The 17,428-nt window shown below is 42.4% G+C and overlaps 1 protein-coding gene across 5 annotated transcripts in view; it reads left to right on the forward strand.

Moving 5' to 3' along the window:
• Window positions 1-3,565: 3,565 nt before the first annotated feature.
• The window catches only part of ACSL3 (acyl-CoA synthetase long chain family member 3), an 80,275-nt gene continuing 66,412 nt past the window's right edge, over window positions 3,566-17,428 (forward strand). For 3 of the 5 annotated variants that reach the window (XM_009238161.4, XM_024243032.3, XM_054548806.2), the window contains exon 1: window positions 3,690-3,829. The gene's annotated coding sequence lies outside the window, so the exon portion shown is untranslated. 5 annotated transcript variants of the gene reach the window in all.

A 17,428-nucleotide genomic window follows, 5' to 3' on the forward strand; every position in this document is an offset into this window, starting at 1 on the left:
CTGGAAGATCTAGCTAGGATTGTTGACGAAGGTGGCTACGCTGAACAACGGATGTTCAAGGTAGACAAAACAATCTTATATTGCAAGAAGATGCCATCTAAGACTTTTATAGGTAGAGCTGAGAAGTCAATACATGGCTTCAAAGCTTCAAAGGACAGGCTGACTTTCTTGTAAGGGGCTATTACAGCTGGTGATTTTAAGTTGAAGCCAACGCTTATTTACCATTCTGAAAATCCTAGGGCCCTTAAGAATTACGCTAAATTTACTCTGCTTGTGCTCTATAAATGAAATAACAAAGCCTAGATGACAGCTCGTCTGTTTTCAGCATGGTTTATTGAACAGTTTCAGCACATTTTTGGGAGTATTTTTCAGAAGACATGATTACTTTCAAAATATTATTACTATTGACAATGCATCTGGTCACCCAAGAAGTCTGATGAAGCTGTACAAGGAGATTAATGTTATTTTCATGCCTGCTAACACAACATTCATTCTGCAGCCCATGGATCAAGGAGTAGTTTTGATTTTCAAGTCATTTAAGAAATTTCATGGGGCCATGGCTGCCATAGTGATTCCTCTGATAGACCTGGGCAAAGTAAATTGAAAACTTTATGGAAAGGATTCGCCATTCTAGATCCCACTAAGGACATTCACAATTCATGGGAGGAGGTTAAAATACTGACATAACAGGAGTTTGGAAGAAGCTGATTCCAACCCTCATGGTTTACTTTGAAGGGTTTGAGACTTCAGTGGAGGAAATACCTGCAGATATGTTAGAAATAGCAAGAGAACTAGAATTAGAAGTGGAGACTGAAGATATGTCTGAATTGCTGTGTCTCATGATAAAACTTGAATGGATGAAGAGTTGCTTCATATGGATAAACAAAGTGGTCTTTCGAGATGGAATCTCTTCCTGGTGTAGATGCTGTGAACATTGTTAAAATGACAAGAAATGATTTAGAATATTACATAAACTTAATGGATAAAGCAGTGGCAAGGTTTGAGGGGATTTTTTTTTATTTTTTATTTTTTTGAGATGGAGTCTTGCTTTGTTGCCCAGGCTGGAGTGCAGTGGCGCGATCTCAGCTCACTACAACCTCTGCCTCCCAGGTTCAAGTGATTCTGCCTCAGCCTCCTGAGTAGCTGGGACTCCAGGTGTGCGCCACCATGCCCAGCTAATTTTTGTAGTTTTGGTAGAGACGGGGTTTCACTATGTTGGCCAGGCTGGTCTCGAACTCCTGACCTCGTGATCTGCCTGCCTCAGCCTCCCAAAGTGCTGGGATTACAGGCGTGAGCCATCGCGCTCGGTGATTTGAGATAATTGACTCCAATTCTGAAAGAAGTTTAACAGTGGGTAAAATGCTAGGAAGCAGCATTGCATGCTACAGAGAAATTGTGAAAGGAAGAGTCAACCTATGGTGCAAACTTCATTGTTGTCTATTTTAAGGAATTGTTACAGCCATCCCCACCTTCAGCAACCATCACCTTGATCAGTTAGCAGCCATCAACCCTGAGGTGAGACCCTCCTCCAGCAAAAAAGATTACAACTTGCTGAAGACTCAGGTGATGGCCAGCATTTTTTTTTTGCAATAAAGTACTTTTAAATTAAGATATGTATATTGTTTTGTTAAATATAATGCTATTGCACGCTTTATAGTATGAACATAACTTTTTTTTTTTTTTGAGATGGAGTTCACTCTTGTTGCCCAGGCTGGAGTGCAATGGCACGATCTCGGCTCACTGCAACCTTCGCCTCCCAGGTTCAGGAGCTCTCCTGTCTCAGCCTCCCGAGTAGTTGGGATTACAGGCGCATGTCACCACGCCCGGCTAATTTTTGTATTTTCAGTAGAGACAGGGTTTGATCATATTGGTCAGGCTGGTCTCGAACTCCTGACCTCAGGTGATCCGCCTGCCTTGGCTTCCTAAAGTGCTGGGATTACAGGCGTGAGCCACCACGCCCGGTGAACATAACTTTTATATTTACTGGGAAACCAAACAATTCATGTGACTCACTTAATTTTGATATTCCCTTTAAGTGTCAGTGGTCTGGAACCAAACCCACAATATCTCTGAAGTATCTCTATATATTTCTACTTAGCTTAAGCGTTAAACAGCAAACCAGATGAGAATTTAGAATTTTAATTCCCAGAACTATTTTCTTTTAAATGTAAGTCCATATCCATAATATATATTCCATAATATAGAGATAATGAAGAAAGATATTGTTGGAATTCTTCTAGTCTGTTTTAGGCTTACGGATAGATAAAAAGGTGCAATATTAGTTTTCTTCTCTCGGAAGAAAACCAGTATTTTCCAGAGGATTTCGTGGTTCTAGAAGTACTACTTCTAAAGCCTGCTTCTCTCTGCAGAGCTGCGAATGTCTTTTCAGATAAGAAATTCTGCATTCCATTTGTCTTCAGGATGTATCCTTTGGTAAGATTTCAACAGATTAATGAGCAACTGAACTGCCATATTTTGAAGTGGGAGAACAGTTTGCCTGAGTCAGGTATCCATCCCTTTAGGTTCTCAATTGGCCCTGGGCCCACGGTGAGTGAGCTCTCTTTGCTTGGTGCATCATCGCTCCACCTAGTTCAAGTTCTGGCGGCTTCCTGATTTTGATTCTCTTGGGAAATGAGCCCTGCTTTAGCCTGAGGCTGGCTCAGGAAGGCAACCTTTCACCTACTTAAGGAAAAGTTCACAGGCAAACTAAACAATATGTTGGGTTAAAAAAAGAGCCAATCCTACTACTACTGGGTTAGTGAAAATCCTCTCTCTTATAGTACATGTAGTTGTACTACCTGCACTGGATGCTTTCTTTTCATTGTTTAGTGTCTAAAACGAGAAACAATGGCAAACTCCTTAAACTACAGAACCACTGTGGATTCCTAAGAACGTTCAAAAACAATAACTTGGAGTAAACTTTATTTTTTGAAAAGAAATAGCAAATTTGCATGGTGAGTGCATTTAGAGGAAGACGGGTTATATGCTAGGTCAAGTGAGGCCAAAACAAGAGAAATGATAATGGATAAGCTTTGAGTTTTTGAGGCTCTTCTTGCCCCAGGCAGTTCCAAAAGCCATTTTATTTGGCAGGATTTGACAGCAATTTCTGCAAGAACAGGATAACTAATCCAGTTAAAAACGAAAAAGAATATGCATACTATTTCATAATTTATATTGAAATTTATACATTACAGCAATAATTGTGCGTCTGTAATTTTTTTTTTTTGGTGGGGGGGGGGCTGTTTTTTCCTGGAGGGACGGAGCTCCTGCAGACCCTATTAGGCTAGCCTCTCCTCCCACGTCGCTGCCGCAGATCCCCGCTCCCCTCCCCCACCCGCGGTCTGTCCCTCCCGGTCGACCCCGTTCCCGCCCCCGCCCCCGCCCCCGCCCCGCGCAGACTGCAGCCAGGTCCGGTCCGCGGCGACTCCGCGGAATGACCCGTAGTAACCTCGCCCCGCCCCGGGCCGCTGGCGCCGCGCTCCCCGGCCCCAATTCGATAGGCCCAGCCCCGCACGCGCCACCGCTCGCGGGCCAATGGGCGGCAGCCTCTCTGCATATGCAACGAGTGCGGGCCGGGGGTGAGCGTCCCAGGCGGTTCCGCTCAACAGACGCTGCTGTGGCGGCGCCGGGCTGCGACACTGCAGTTGTCGACGCGGCCGGGGCCGGGACGAGGAGGCGTTGGACGGGGTCGCAGACGTTCATCCCCTCGCAGTGCGGCCCCGACAGCTTCGCCAGGATCCCCGGGCGGCGGCGCGGGGCGTGAACGCTCTGGGGCTCAGCCAGGCCTGCGCGGGCCCGAGGCCGGAGGAACCGGGATTCCGACGTAGCGGTGAGTGCGGCGCGGGTTGTGGGAGCGGCGGGAGCCGGTTGGCGGCGCGGCCTCCGCGTGCGGTTCGGCTGGGCCGGAGGGGTGCCCCAGCCTCGGGGCCCGGGACCCTGACGTCGGCGCCGCACCGGGCGGCTGGGTGTGCGCGCGGGCGGCCCGCGGCACCAGGAGCAGCGGCGCTCAGGGTAGGAGGCGGCCCGCTGGGGTCCGGGAAGCGGCTGACGTGGGGCCTCGGCCCTGAGCCCACGCGAGCCGGGAGCTGCAGCGCGAACGGCGTGGGGCGGCGCTGACCAGGCAGGGAGGATGCACTGCGTGCCTCCCGGCGCTGTGGGGAGGGGTGGGGAGGCCAGCCCCTTGAATTAAGGGGGCTCTGCCGCGGCAGCAGTGCGGTGTCCGTGGGAGGAGACTCAGCCCTGCGATTTCGGAAAACCCTTGTTTGGCGGGGCGGGAGGGGCTGTTGCTGCGTGGGGTGAGAAGAAACTGGGTTCGTGAGGTGGGTCGACCTTGGTGATTGGTTCTGGACACTATCGTGGTGGTGGGACTGGGATTAAGACTGATGTTTGGGGTTGAGAGTTGCAGGTTTGCTTTTCCCCAAGTGCGTTTTAGTCATACACTGGTGATAGGTTGGGTAACTCGGGGACTGCTTACTACCAGCAATCCTGTGGGGTAGGTGTTATCAGGCTCGTTTCACAGATGAGGAGCCCGAGGCACAGGTTTTCAAATGGTTTGCGCAGGAAGTCTGATACTAGAAAGTGTGCTCTAAGCTGTTGTATAAAAGACCCCTCAAAAATGAAAAGGCTGGAGAAATGTCTTTAAAATTATATGGAAGCTAGAAAGGCAATAGGCTTTGTGAATGAAATTATAGCTGAAAAGAATGACAAATAGCTGGCATTTATTGAGCTTTTATTACATGCCACGCACTGTTCGGAGAGCTTTATGTACAGTGTCTTCACACTGTTAACAGTCCTCTGGGGTGGGGGTTATTCCCATTTTACAGCGGGAGAAACTGCAGATTGGACGAATTAACTTGCCTCAGATCTCAGCTAGTAAGAAGCTGGGATTCAGACAGGCCTGTGTAAATCCAGAGCTCTTAAATCTAAGCACTATATTTTGCTGCCTCTCCTTGGTGGCTGGCTGAATAGTTTCCACAGTGGATTTTAGTCTGGGTGGCCAGGAGAGTTGTAGTTTGATGATACCTTCTTTCATGATCATCCACCTATTTTGTTTCCCCAAATTAGTTCTGAGAGTTAAGGGTGCTGCTGAGTTGCTCCTGAAAGTGTATTAGAAAGGTATTATAGGGGAGAGGTGGTGTGACATGGGAATCTTTTGCGCAGACTTGATTTTGTTGTCTGGCATTTTTCTGGGCAGTTCCTCACACTTGGGGATGAGTAAGCCTTCTCTTGTAATTGTCGCATGCGTTTTCTCTCTAGACTTTTCCTGGTTTCTCTTTTGTATAAAAAGTATTGGTTTTGTAGGATGACATTGGGTGTGGGGCAGAGTGGTCCATTGGACCTAAGGGTCAAGGTGACAAGTCACCTCGTATCTTTGGATCTCAGTTACTGAATTTGTAAGGCTTTAGACTCAGTGACTTAAAGCTTAAATATTCTGAGAGTCTAAAATGTTCTCCTTGAAGGAAGAAAGGAAGAATGGGAGAAATGAAGGACGCACAAATTATGAGGGGAAAATCATCCTCTGTCTGGTTTGGGGTGAGGGTCAGATCTTTAAAGCCTCGAGGTCTGTTTCATTTGCTTATGTGTTTCCCTGCTGTTTGGTTCCAGTTAAGTGACTGTTTCATTCCTCATTTGATTAATTGCATCACCTAGAGCCATTTAATTTTTGTGATATGTCAGGCACCTTATTAGGTGCTGGGAATACAGCAGTGAATAGAGGGAAAAATAGACAAGAAGCAAATGGTCATACAAACGGATAGGTGGTTGCAAGTTTGATAGCTACGATGAAGGAAAAGTATTGTGTGAATGTGGATTATGAGCAAGAATGTGATGTAGATGGAAATCTAGTCTAGGGAGCTGTTTTTTGAATTGACGTGGTGAGATTTTGCTAGAGGACAGTCTTGAAATCTGAGCCTGCAATTATGTACATAATGCAAGAGTTTGGGAAGTTGTCAGCAACAATAATTCTTTTCATTTCACAGTGTCTTTCATACTAAGAATGTCATCCCACCTCTCATTGCAAGATACGAAAATGAGATAGGCAACTTTACAAGTTGTCATTCTGTCTGCCTTCAGGGTACTTAAAGCTTAAATAGTCCTCTAATACTTTCTCCCACTCAAGATGAACTGTAAGGGGGAGTAAGACTCTTTTATGTGAGATGTGGGCTTGAATATGGGATTTAGGTTTTTTTAAGGAAAGCTAGGCCAAGGGTGATAGGCTTTTAAAATAAGGAGCATCATAATTAATCAAAAGTATCCATTGTAGCATACTCTTCACAGGGTCATTTAACTTAAAAGTCTGATCATCTTAGGAGATCATTTTTTTGATGGCTGGATTGGGAAATATAGATTGTTAAAAATACATAAATGTCTCAGTTGAACATGTATGAAGCCAATACAAATAATACATTGCAATATATTTACTTAATGGCCATCTGCATGCAAAACACTGTTCTAGGGGTACCATGTGGAATAAATAAAAATGAACTTGCCAAAGTTCCTGCTTTCAAAGAGATTTCAGTTAATGTATACTAATACCCAAATTTAAGTTTTTTTTTTTTCAAAGTGCTAGCATATGTTGGCTCATTTGACCCTTTTAAGAGCCATATATGATAAACAGAAATACTGAGAAAATGGAGATATAAAATTGTCAGGATATGGTGATAAATAGTAAATGGAGTGGGAGAAAGAGGTGTTAAGTGATTACTAGGTTTCAGACCTATGCAACTAAAGAGGTATGTGTGCTATTCACTGAGCTGGGGCTTACTGGTAGAGAACTAGGTTCTGGATATGGGAAGAGCATGACTTTAGTTTTGGAAGTGTTCAGTTGGAGCTGCCTTTGAGGCCTTTATTGAGGTACTGGTTTTTTGCTCAGAATTGGGGTGGCCATTTACTGTTTTGAAGCCCTCCATGTAGAGGCAGGAGCTCAAACCATGGGTATGGGTGAGATTGCCTGTGGGGAGGCTATAGAATAAGAAGAGAAGGAGGCCTGGGATGGAGCTGGGCAGAGGAGGTTGAGCTTGCCAAGGAGACTAGAGTGGCCAGGAAGGTCAGAGGACAGCCAGAAACAGATGTTCCTGCAGGGCGATGAGTCAGTACTGTGGAATGCTCCTATGAGAGAAGAATTGAGAACCATCGTTGGATTTAGCAACATGGAGGTCACTGGTGACCTTTGAAAGAGATGCTGATCTGCAGGTAGGGGTGGGATGGGGAGCAGTGGGAGGTGAGGAAAACGGAGACAGAAACTGTTTCCAATAGGTTTGATTTCAGCATATTTAAATGCTGATGGGAAGGCTCAGTGGAGAGGGAGTGGTTGAATATAGACTAGAAAAGGGTTTGTGCAGAGTTCCTAAAAGGATGGGGTTGGGATGGGACCCAAAGTACAACTGAGGCCTGTGTCTTTGCTGGGAGGAGGGGACACCTTCCACAGTAACAGAATACAGGCCTGTAACTTATGGAGTCCTAAGCAAATGCCAAAAAATTGTCAAGAACTGTTAAATTTCTAAAAATTAGCCCAATTTTAGTTGACTCATGACAGTCTTTTAGAAAACTTTGTCGCAAGAGGATTGTGTGATTGATTTAAAATGTGGCTTAGTCTTAATTTCATCCCTCAATACAGTATATATTTTAATCCGACTTTTGATTGCAATTTATTTATTTTCTGAAAAAGGAGACATTGTGAATGTTAAATTCTGTGATGCCTTCCTTACATGTTTATTTTTGGTTTCATTAGAAAAAAGCTTTCAGACGGTTTCTGTTTTCCTGACATCATAGGTGCCTTAATTCTTTTAAAGTTTAGCTTCTGTTATTATTGGAATATGTTTACTTACATATTTTTGATGTTTCCCATTTTGAAGGATAAAGAATTGGATGATTCAGTAGTTTCAACTGATTTGCTAATTTTTGTTTAGAATTGAAGATACTTAAATAACCAACCTTTTGGATAAGTGGCCTCCAAATACAGCTTTCTGCTTGTTTGTGAAGGTATTTGTTATTAAGGATTCATTCATTCATGTATTTACTTAGTGTCTGTTTTGCAAGGTACTCGGAATTTGGAAATGATTGAGCGAGTTCCTACTCTTAAGGAGCTCACAGTTCACCACAGGAAAGAGGTGTATGAACAAATTACAGCATGGTGCAACAGAAGAAGGTATATGAGCAAATATATTACAGGATGGTATAATCAGTGCAGCAGTGGAATCCGCTAGGAAATAGAGAAAAAGTGCACAGCAGGCACAGAGTAGGGAAGGAAAAGGGGAGACTTCTCAGTGGAGATGATGGCTGAACTAGGTTTTCCAAGATGAACTGGAGTTTTCCCAGGTCAACAGGGAGCCAGGAAATGGAATGTTTTACCTTGATTTTGGATCCCGTGTGTGTGTGTGTGTGTGTGTGTGTATACACAGATGTGTATGCATTGGAGATGTTATAACACTACCAAAGAATATTGTTAGAAAAATTAAAAATTGCTTATCTTACTATCCTAACATTGATTGCTCAAGCTGTGAAAAGCTGCACATTTTCCCCTGTCCTGTCATGGTCAACTTTTCTGTCTCCTATTTGATGCAGAAAGTAACTGAACTTAATTATATTATTTGGATGCAAAGCCTAGTTTTTGTTTTTCTAAATGAATGGTCTTTGGAATAAGAATAATAGCCGACACCTTTATAGTATACTGTGGCCAAATGCTGTTCTAATTTTTATCTCAGCCTTGCAAAATAGGTACTTTTTTTTTTGAGGCAGAGTCTCGCTCTGTCCCCCAGGCTGGAGTGCAGTGGCACGATCTCGGCTCACTGTAAGCTCTGCTTCCCGGGTTCACGCCATTCTCCTGCCTCAGCCTCCTGAGTAGCTGGGACTACAGGTGCCCGCCACCATGCCCGGCTAATTTTTTGTATTTTTAGTAGAGATGGGGTTTCACCATGTTAGCCAGGATGGTCTCGATCTCTGACCTCGTGATCCACCCGCCTCGCCCTCCCAAAGTGCTGGGAGTACAGGCGTGAGCCACTGCGCGGGACTGCAAAATAGGTTCTTTTATCATTCTAATTTTTACAGCTGAGGAAACTGAAGCACAGAGCAATTTAAGTGACTTGCGTGATTGTGTGCTAAATGTGTGCTGGATTTCGTCCCAGGCACTTTGGTTCCAGAGTCCATGTTCTTAACCTGGGCGCTGCATCTCCCCTCTGGAGTGACAGTTGGAAGTTCATATTAACCTTTGAAGGCATGATTGTATAGGGAAAGGAGCTGTGATGACATTTAGGGGCAGTTTTATTGTCTGTTTTAATTACACAAAGTTGCTGCCCCAAATAAAACTGTCCCCGCACCCCCCCCCCCGGGGAAATCATAAGGAAATTGAGAGAATTTAACTAGAATTTTCTTTTTTTTCTTTCTTTTTTTTTTTGAGACAGAGTCTTGCTCTGTCACCTATGCTGGAGTGCAGTGGTGTGATCTCTGCTCACTGCAACCTCCGCCTCCCAGGTTCAAGCAATTCTCCTGCCGCAGCCTCCCGAGTAGCTGGAATTACAGGTGCCCGCCACCACACTCGGCTAATTTTTGTATTTTTAGTAGAGATGGGGTTTCACCATGTTGGCCAGGCTGGTCTCTAACTCCTGACCTCGTGATCTGCCCATCTCAGCCTCCCAAAGTACTGGGATTGCAGATGTGAACCACCATGCCCAGCCTAGAATTTTCTTTTTGGACTTGAGCATAATTCCTCAGGATGCTTTCCCCTTTAACCTTCCTTCACAGGAATTGTTATTGACTTTTTAGATTGAAATATAAAGGAATTTGGGATCCCATAGTCTGCTAATTCCATTTTCTTTTCCTGTCTTTTAACTAAAATATAGGCACACTTTCTGTATGTTTGAAAAATATTTCATAAAATTTAATCCACTTAAAGAAACCCACTCCTTTCCCCCAAATCTTACAGCTAACCACTGCTCTGAATTGGGTGTTTATTATTCCTATGTATTTCTGTATAGCTTTATTACACATGTGTGTTTCCTTAGACAGTGTTATAGGATTGTTTTGTGTATTCTTAAACTTTATATAGATGGTACTGCATATATTCTTGTTCAGCATACTGTTTATTTTACCCCCACTCAAAATCACTTATCAGTGTGGTTTCATGAATTGAGTTTCAACTCAATTCATCAGTGTGGGTTCATGTAGATTTAGGTCATTTATTTTTACTGTGACAAGTTAGTACATTTTAGGTCTATACCATATTTATTTCCCCTTTGCTCTGTTGGTAGACTTTTAGGCTGTTTCCATTTTTTTTGTTATTACAAACATTATTACCGTTAAGTATTATTGAATACAAGTCTTTGTTTTAATTTTTGGCACTGTAGTTAACCTGTGCTCCTTTTTCTCTGTTCTTCACATTTTTGTCTCGGCCTTCCTCTAATAGTTTCATTATTTGAGCTAAGGTACCATTCTTTGTCCATTATACTTACAGTACAAAACTATAATGGGCACTTTTCCTCTAAGGCTCTTTTTAGTAATCTTTGTTTTAGTTAACTTTCTTTGCTTTTTTTTTTTAATAAAAATACCTTAAAATATAGAAATATCTTGTACATATTTTACAGATATATATTATTTTACTTGTAATTCCGTGCATGACTGTAGGGATAATTCACGTGTACCCTTTCTCTTGGGAAACGTTTCTGTGTTAATGTACATTTGATTTAGCTAATTCTGTATTTTAGTGTTTGTTTCCTTTAAATATTTTCCTCTAAATGTAGTGCACTTTTTTCATTGCAGTTTGGTGGGTAGGAACAGGAGCTCAGAGTTAAGATTGCTTGGATTGGAATCCGGGCTCTACTTTTTAGCTGTGTGTCTTTGGGCAGCGTATTTAATTTCTGTGTCTCAATTTCTTCATCTGTAAAATGGAGATAATAGAAATCTACCTGTAGATTGTTGTGAGATTCAGATGAGGTGAGTGTCTGGCATAGTCATTACTCAATACATATTAGCTATTTTTATTAGTTTTATTTCTTGTTAGAGTATGCAGTATTTTCTAAGCCTATTTAGTTTGTGGGGTTACCTTCTTTTTTGAAGCAGCATTTTAACATAGACATCTATGCCTCAAGGAAATGTGTGATGTTTTATAACTGTTTGTTAGTGGAGATTGAGAATAGATACTGTAAACTGTAGCAAACCGTAAGTTGTGGGACATTAACTAGATTTTGTTATATTTTAATATCAATAATTTAGGATTTGGTTGGGCGCGGTGGTTTATGCCTTTAATCCCAGCACTTTGGGAGGCCGAGGAGGGCGGATCACCTGAGGTCAGGAGTTTGAGTCCAGCCTGGCCAATGTGGCGAAATCCCATCTCTACTAAAAATACAGATTAGCTGGGTGTGGTAACGGGTGCCTGTAATACCAGCTACTCGGGAGGCTGAGGCAGGAGAATTGCTTGAACCTGGGAAGTGGAGGTTGCAGTGAGGCAAGATCATGCCATTGCACTCCATCCTGGGCAACAGAGGGAGACTCTGTCTAAAAAAAAAAAATTAGGATTTATCGTGTTTCAATTTTTTTGAAATACGTATAAAGCACATTGACAGTGAGTTGACATGGTGAAATTCTCAGATAATTACCAAGGGTCTACTCTTGTTAGTTTTAAATACCTTTTGTAATATGACCCTGATAATGATTCAGATGGTGTTTCTAAGTATATTATCCTATATCATCAACCTTGTGTTGTTCAGTGGAGAAGGAACCATTGCCATCCGTGTATGTAAAGCTTGATAGGTAAATTTGAGCGAGTGACTTAACCTTTCTCAGCCTTCCATTTCAATTTCTGTGTAACATAAAGATTTCAATTCTTACCTCACAAGGTTATCATGACTTATGTTAGTTGCTTCCTTCATCTCTCTGGCTCCCCTGTCTTCTCTCGTAACTTCCTTTTTTTGCTGTTTTCCCTATGTATATTCTTTCTTCCTCTTTGTCCCTTCTCTGCCCTTCACAAGTAGTTTTTTGGTAAATGGTAACAAGACATTCTGAACCAGTGTGTGAGTGAGCCCATTATATTAATAAAGATACACATGATTTAAAGGGGACTAGGAAATGTTAATTCTGTAAGGACAAGAGGTTTTAGGCCATATGAAGTTACAGAGGAGATGTTGTAAGTGTTAAATGAGCAGTATAAAGGACAGAGAGGTCATGTTTTGCCAAAGTAGCCAGGGAATGGTCAGCTGAGCAAAATGAGACTAATGTTAGATTTGAAGAAAGATTTGTGAGGAAGGTATTCACATAGGATGTCCAGGGGGCAGTGGAGTTTGGAAGATTGGCAAATTAAAACTGAGCCATCAACTGCTTGGGAGGACTCAGGAAGCTGTGAGGATAAATCACATCCCATGGGGAAGAAAGGAACACAGACTTGGAGGACAAAAACAATTAAGACCTAGCATAACCTCTTTATTTATTGATTAAACTCTGAAAGTAGTTGTTGAATGAATTAAACCTTTTAGGAATAGGAAGGGAGAACTAGCAGCTAGCAAATGAAGAGAATTGAGTGGCTCTGAGTTGTTGCAGGAGGAGCTTTGAAGGTCTGGCCCGAGTTGTTTGTAACCCTGCCGTTGAGACTGGTGGTGTGGCATTGTCTGTGCCATTTAGTCTGACTGGACTTCTGATTTTTTTTTTTGGTCTGTAATCCTTTCTTGCTTTTGGGGGACGGAGAGGGATCTGCTTCATCACTGTTCTTTTTACCTCCTTTCCCCCCTCCTTTACTTGACTCAGGATTTTTGTTACCTGTGCCATATTTATTTCTTAGGTGTCTTTGACTTTATCAGTTAGCTTTGTGCATTTCCCCATGTATTCACTGATGTGTTTACTACCTGGAATTCAATGGGGTATTTGCATGAGTCTCTTCCTCTTTTGACATCTCAATAAGCAAGATTCTCATGGAAACCATCTCAGAGGCAGTGGGCAGTAAATAGATGGAGGGAAAGATGAGGCAGAGCTGTTTCTCTGCATTCTATATTGAGATGTACAATTGGTTAACAAATAATTACAAAAGAAAATGAGTGCCATAAGAGAGTGCCCTAAGGGGTCAGCGGATGGATAGAGAAGTTCAGGCTGGGGTTAGGGCCAGTGGAGGTCTGGGTATCAGAGAATGCCTAATCAATTTAGATGCTAAGAGATAACTAGACTTTGAATGTTTGCAGAAGAATAAAGGACATTCCAGGTAGAGCTAACAGGGCAAAATGAGCAAAGGCAGAGAAGACAGGTAAGGGAGACAAAGAGGTGGATGGAATTGATTTGTTTGTAGTGTGTGAAGTAGAGAGTTGGAAGGTGAGAGTTGAAAAGTAAGCTGACTTCAAGTTGTGGAGAGTCTTAAGTACTTGGCAGATGAATTTGGAATTTTTTATTCCTTCTTTTTTTTTCCCCCCTTTTGGACAATGAGGAGGGAATTGAGATTCTTGAAGAGAGGATTGATGTGAAATACGGGCTATAAGGGAGTGGCAATGTCACACTGGCAACATGGATGAAGGATGCATTGATGGAGGAGGGGGAGAGGGGACTAGAGACAGAGGAATAGTTAAAGATAACAGTTGAATTCTGCCAGGTGACAGGAGTAAGGACCTGAACTGATAAAGTAATGCGTGAGAAAGGGCAGGAGGCAGGGGATGACAGAGGAAGCAGAACCATCAGGACTTGGCAACTGACTGGATCTTTGCAGGACAAAGGGAAGGGAATATTACCAAATGCTTTTAAGTTTTGAGTAGGTTCTAGAAATGGGAAGATTCAGCTTTCCATTTGAGTTGGGAAAGGTGAAAAGCAGAGTGACAGTGGAAGATGTGGAAAGGAGAATTCAGTTAAAAAAATTTATTTTTAAAAATGCGAAGTGGGATAGCTGGGATCTACTCAGAGAAAGCCAGATGAGGGGTCATCTGGGTAGGCGATGGTGAGATCAGGGAGTGGCGGAGAGTGAACAAAGTTCTGGACTTAGATGTTTATAGAACGAGGTGAGAAGTCAGTGAAAGATGCGTAAAGTGCTTATCACTAGGGGCCCAGTAGGCATTGTCTAGGGAGGCCTCAGCTAAGGCTGGGTCTCACAAACATGTGGCATTGGTCCTGGCTGTGTAACTCTCCAGCTGGCAGCCTTGTGAGTAGGAGTGAAGAAAATGCAGTGAATCTGCAGAGAGCTGTTGTGTTTTAGAGCTCTAGGGATAGCAAGTGCTCGGGAGTCCTCCAGGAAGGACGTGGTTGTCACGGAAACATTGGTTCTTGGGACTAGGCTTTCAGGGGGCAAGAGAAGCCACAAGGGAGTTGGTGGCCAAGATGGAGTGGGAGAGCAGGTCTAGTGGGTGAGGGGTTGTGGGGTTACTAACAGCCTATTCTCATTCTGTTAATTTTTAAGGCTTGAATTAGTTTTCTAATGATAGGAGTCTTGTTCCTTTGGGACCACAGATGTGAATGTTATTATTATTATTATTTTTGCTTCTCTGCTTTATCTGTGGCATTACTGCTCTTGTGGCATTCCCCCCCACCCCCGACTCCCTTGTTTTTGGTGAACATAGTAGTCACCATAAAAAAGATGTATAATTCTAGGGAAAAACTTAAGTAGGGCAAATGCTCAACAGGGAAAAGTTCACGATTTAGAATACAGGTGTGCCTAAGGTTATAAAATAGGTAATAGTACTAAGACAATTAATTTTTTGTTTTTTTTTGAGATGGAGTTTCACTCTTGTTGCTCAGGCTAGAGTGCAGTGGCACGATCTTGGCTCACTGCAACCTCCGTCTCTTGGGTTCAAGTGATTCTCCTGCCTCAGCCTCTCGAGTAGCTGGGATTACAGGCGCCCACCACCACGCCTGGCCAATTTTTTTGTATTTTTAGTAGAGACAGGGTTTTACCATGTTGGCCAGGCTGGTCTTGAACTCCTGACCTCAGGTGATCCTCCTGCCTCGGCCTTCTAAACTGCTGGGATTACAGGTGCGCCTGGCCGACAATTACATATTTTTTATAGAAAGAAAGTAAAAGTATCTTAGGAAAATTTAAATAAATTATTATTCTGAACATCTGTCATCCATCCGTTTATCTATCCGTGTGATGGATGCTCCCACCGGGTACTTTGCTAGTGGACGCCAAGGATAGAATGATGAATAAGACAAATATGGGCCTTCCCTGGTGCATAGAGTAGGAAGCATTAAGCAGTCCCAGAGTAATTATTTAATTACAGCTGCAGTAGGTCCTGTGAAGGCAAAGTTGTGGGGTGCCAAGGGTGGGGAACTGGAGTAGGCTGTCTCGAGAGGCTTCTCTGAGGAAGTGGCATCCAGCTGATCTAGGAGAAGGGGGATGGTGGTGGGGCAGTGGGGCGGTGTGGTGGTGGGGTGACTGGGCCGCTTTCTAGGCAGAGGCTTGAAGCAGTGTGGGGTGGGGTGGGATGGTGACTTGGCTTTGGGGAAAATCCACAAGAAGGGCAGGAGTTTGTGCAGAGGTCCTCTGAGATGAAGCTGGATGCGAAAATAAATGGGCCACAGCATGCATGAGACAGGAATAAAAATAAAGCCGTCTCTTACAAGCCATCCATTGAGAGTAGACTGGGAAGATCAGGGAACTTGGAGGCTTGACTGTGCCAACTAGTTAGCAATATCTGTATCAAGTCAGCATATTTCTTTGGTCCTCAGTTGCTACAAAAAGTTTAAATTTTATTATTACAAAATTTGGAAACAGTTAACTTTTTATGATTTGAATTTTATGATTAGCAATGTTACAATTTACCAAAATTATCTTCAGCAGTATTAAAATGTCTATAAATATATATAACAATATACCTGATCATATATTATGTCGATTTTGGTATTGTTCACCTATTAAGGCCAATGGGAAACTTTTCAGCTAGATTGGATATTATTTCATAATTCCATAGAGTTGTATGTTTTGAACAGAAATATTTTTAGTGTCTTCTCTAAGTTTACTATTCAATTTCTTGTTTAAAAGATCATAAATTGACCTAGTGTTTCAGGCATGTCAATACTGTTGCTGTATAAATTTGTAGAAATTATAATGAATTTATATATTTGCTTTAAGTTTTTCTTCTAAGAATGTGTGTTTGATGAGAAAGTTTGGAAAATACGTAAAAGCATAAATTCTGCATTCTAGATATAGCCAGTGCTGAGGTGCTTTCAGTCCTGATACCTATTTGTGTGTATGTTAACAAAAGTGGAAATATATTGTGTGTAAATATTTAATTCAGTCGTGATACCTATTTGTGTGTATGTTAACAAAAGTGGAAATACATTGTGTGTAAATATTTAACCTACTTCTTCTCATATATCATGAGCAACTCCCATGTTATTGAATGTTTTTGAAAATACTTTTAGTGGTTGTATAATAATCTACTATATGTACATAATGTACTTTACCATTTCCCAATTATTAGATTTGCATATTTTCATTACCCATTATTATAAATAGCAAATGGAAATTCTCAAGTAAATTTGTTTTTCTTCATTAAATATTCACAGAAGTGGAATTGTTTGGTCAAAAGGTATGAAAAATTGAAAGGCTCTTAATAAAAATTACAGTTGCTTCCCAGAGAGGTTGTACTTATATCTGTGCCCTTTAGTTTGAGTGTGTCTTTCCATTGCACCTGTACTTGGATTTATTTTTTTATTTTTATTTTTTTTTTGAGATGGAGTCTCACTCTGTCACCCAGGCTGGAGTGCAGTGGCGTGATCTTGGCTCACTGCAACCTCCATCTCCCAGATTCAAGTGATTCTCATGCCTCAGTCTCCCGAGTAGCTGGGATTACAGGTGCACACCACCACACCCCACTCATTTTTTTGTATTTTTAGTAGAGACCAGGTTTCACTATGTTGGCCAGACTGGTCTTGAACTCCTGACCTCAGGTGATCCATCTGCCTCGGTCTCCCAAGGTGCTGGGATTACAGGCATGAGCCACAAGGTGCTGGGATTACAGGCGTGAGCCACTGCGCCCGGCCTTGTACTTGCATTTATATATTGAAAACCAGAAGAAAGATGTTGTTTCATATGAGTAATATTTTGTATAACTAAAAAAAATTTCTTGGCTGGGCGCAGTGGCTAACGTCTATAATCCCAGGACTTCGGGAGGCTGAGGAGGAAGGATCACTTGCACCCAGGAGTTTGAGACCAGCCTGGGCAGTATAGGGAGACTTGGTCTCTATAAAAATAATAAAAAATATTAACTGAGTTGGATGCTGTGGTTCCAACTGCTTGGGAGGATTATTTGAGCCTGGGAGTTCAAGGCTGCAGTGAAAACTGTGATCAAGCCACTGCACTCCAACCTGCGACAGAGCAAGAGACCCTGTCTGAAAAAAAAATTAACAACCCGAATATTTATTTTAGTTAAACCAGTCTTAATCTAGACCTGATTTAAATAAAAAGCAATAATTTTGCTTATTGGATATATCCTGCTGAAGGATTTGGAGAAAGAATAGAAATTTTATAGAT

The sequence above is a fragment of the Pongo abelii genome, chromosome 11 (genome assembly GCF_028885655.2).
Source record: "Pongo abelii isolate AG06213 chromosome 11, NHGRI_mPonAbe1-v2.0_pri, whole genome shotgun sequence".
In the NCBI taxonomy this organism is placed as follows: domain Eukaryota; kingdom Metazoa; phylum Chordata; class Mammalia; order Primates; family Hominidae; genus Pongo; species Pongo abelii.